This window comes from Lactuca serriola, chromosome 7 (assembly GCF_051521515.1).
Source record: "Lactuca serriola cultivar US96UC23 chromosome 7, Lser_US96UC23_V15, whole genome shotgun sequence".
NCBI classification, from domain to species: Eukaryota; Viridiplantae; Streptophyta; class Magnoliopsida; order Asterales; family Asteraceae; genus Lactuca; species Lactuca serriola.
In genome coordinates, this window is record NC_136414.1 from 44,298,823 (window position 1) to 44,302,371 (window position 3,549).

A 3,549-nucleotide genomic window follows, 5' to 3' on the forward strand; every position below is an offset into this window, starting at 1 on the left:
CAGAAACCGTAAGATCTAACATTCTAAGCTCCTGGAGTAGCTCATACTCACAAGGATGACTCAAGGGAACATAATATGCTCAAAACAAAACCCTAGAATAGATCTTACACATACAATCATCAAGATAGAAACTTTATACCTTCAGATGCTAGCAAAATTAATGAGGACTCTGGATCTCGGATCTCCACTCCAACCAATGCTTGAACACCAAGCTCCTTCTTCTTCCAAGTGTACAAAAACACCAAAAGTTTACCACCAAAGCTCAAGAACACTCAAGAACAAGCTAGATTTTCATAGGGAATCTTTAGAGGGAAGGAGGCTGATGAGGGGAAGGGTCTTAAGTCCATAATGATACTTAAATAGGGACCAAACCCTAAAAATTAGGTTTTGAGTCCGACGGTCGTATGTCTAATGTACTTCCATGTACGCCTATCATACGAGCTAGGTTCCGTGACCAGTTTTAAATGAGTTATGATGGGCGTAGCTCTCACTTACGCTCAGCATAAGGACCAAAAATCTAATAAACTTGAAAACAAAATTCATAACTAAAAGTACCTGGAATCAGGTGTTATAATTCTTCCGCGCTTGAATTAGACTTCGTCCTCAAATTCCGCTGCTGAAAATAACTCTAGATAATGCCCCCTCATCTCGTCCTCAGGATTCCACGTCCACTTTGAAACCTTTCGGTGTTGCCATTGCACTTTCACGAGATCCAAAACCTTGTTTCATAGAGTCTTCGTCCTCCTGTCAAGGATCAACACAGGTCTCTCTATATAATTCAGACGATCAACCACGTGAATGTCCTCCAATGGACCCACTGCAGAATCACCAACCAAACATTCCCTCAGTTAAGAGACATGAAAAAGTGTTATGGATTTGACTGAGCTCCTCTGGCAGGTCCAAACAATACGGAACCCTGCCCACCCAAGCTATCAACCTGAAAGGACCAATATACATGGAGACTAGCTAACCTGCTTCTTGAATCGGATGACACCTTTAGGAGTACCATGTCCCCGACCTGGAACTCTAAGTCTGACCGGCGTCTATCTGCGTAGCTCTTCTGTTGACTTTGTGTTGTCTGAAGTCTGCCATGAACCTGTTGAATCAACTATATTATCTTGAGTACCACCTCCATACTCCCCATAACCTGTTGACTGACCTCGCTCCAACATACCAGGGTCCTGAACTTCCTCCCATAAAGCATCTCAAAAGGAGGTCGATCAATGATAGCGTGATAATTGTTGTTATAAGGAAATTTCGCCAAAGGAAGATGCATATCCCAACTCCCACCAAAATCCAGTACACAAGCCCACGACATATCCTTCAATGTCTAGATAGTCCATTAACTCTGACCATCAATCCACGGGTGGAAAGTCGTGCTGAAATGCAGATGAGTACCCAAATCCTCGTGAAATCTCTTCTAGAACCTTGAAGTAAATTGAACATCCCTATCAGAAACCACCGAAACTGCCACCCCATGTCGTGCCACAACCACCGAAATCTCTTCTAGAACCTTATTTCGGCCAGCTTTTATGCCGAAATAATCTCTTGGATCGGAATAAAATGTGCGCTCTTGGTCAATCGATCTACAATGACCCATATTGAATCCACTCTGCGTGTTGTCCATAGCAACTTTGTGATAAAATCCATCGTAATATCTTCTCATTTCCATAAGGAAACACCCAATGACTCCATTTTACTGTGAGGTTGCTGATGCTCAACCTTGACTTTCCTGCAAGTAAAGCACCTCTCTACATATCAGGACATGTCTTGCTTCGTGCATGGATACTAATAGTCAAGCCAGAGATCTCTATACATTTTTGTCACTCCGGGATGAATAGATAACCTCGAATTGTGTGCCTCCTCCATCAAAACCTGGCGCGCACCACCCCGATATGGGACCCACACCCTCCGATGAAGGGTCAATAACCACCGGCTATCATAATCAAAAGAAGCCACCTGTCCCACTATGTGCTCACTCTTCCGGTGTTCTTCCTTCATAGCCTCAACCCGAGCCTCCTGAATTTTCTCTAAAAGTGGGGTAATCATGGTCATCCTCACACATACATCTCTCACCAGGGTAGTAACCGCTTTGCGGCTGAGAGCATCGGCCACCACATTGGCCTTCCTCAGATGATAAAGGATTTAACAATCATAATCCTTAACCACATCCAACCATCTACGTTGCCTCATTTTCAGATTCGGCTGATCCATTAGATGCCTCAGACTCTTGTGATTCGTGTAAATAGCACAACGAACCCCATATAGGTAACGTAGCCAAATCTTTAGGGAAAAAAACACAGCTGATATTGCCATATTTATACTTATTTTTAGGCAATATTTAAGGACATTTTTATTAATAAATTGATAATATGTTTAGAATAATGATACTTATGACTTTAAATTGTTATTTTCAGTCAATATAAAGGATTTTCGAAGAGAGGGACCAAAAGTGCCAAAATGTGGAACATGGGAGGCTTGAAAGACAAGAAAATAATAAATTCACGATAAACACTTAATTCACGACGTGGCGATGAAGCCCACGACGTGGCACGGGTGTTCCAGAAGATAGACATCGCGACATGGAGGATTTCCTTGAAAGATACGGATTGCTTGAAGCCCACGACGTGGCGCATCTGGCCACGACGTGGCGCGGGTTTTTGAGGATTATATAAGTCCTCCTAATTATTACGAAAAGGAGAAGCTTTTGGCAGAAGAAAAGAGTTTCAGGAGACGATTAAGAGAGAAAGAAAGGTTCTGGAAGAGGATTTTCAACACCAAAAGGAGTAAAGGTTTATATTTTAGTTAAATAAGAACATGTCTTTCATTATTTTTAGTTGTGATGGTTTAGTTGCTATGATGAGCAGCTGAATCTAGCTACTCTTGTTTAGCTAGATGAAGCTTTAAACTTATGAATAGTTATATGCTTATGGATTAAGTTTAGTTGGTAAAAATTGCTTGTGTTTGATTTGAATAACCTAGCATGCTATTATTTGTTTATCTTATTGCTTGATTGCATGTTCTGTGTAGCTTAGTAACCATTAAACTGCATGAACCTGTTTACCTAATGATTTAGTGAACATTGAATTGTTAGAGCTAGGATTGACCAATCTTAGTTAGTAATTAGACTAAATAAACTTATTTGTGCTAGAGAACGTGTATTGTGATCATAATTGCGTTTATACAACAAAATCTTACATATCATATTTACATTCATAATTAGTTTTGTGTTTAATTATGTGTGAACATACATGGTTTGACATGAATTAGTTAATTATTGGTAAGTTAGAACTAAATTACTAATACAACTAAAAACCAACTTAATAATCTGTAATCATTAGCTAGCCATTAGGAAGAAGTGGATTCAAACTAAACAAGAGTGTGTGTTTATTTATTGAGTTTGATTTAAGTTCATCTGATCTTGTAATACCAGATAAAACCCCTTTTAAACTTGTTAATAAATTAGGTTAATTTAATAGTAAGTAAATTAATTACTAACACCGTTCCCTGTGATCGACACCCGACTTACCCAAGCTATACTGTAATCTG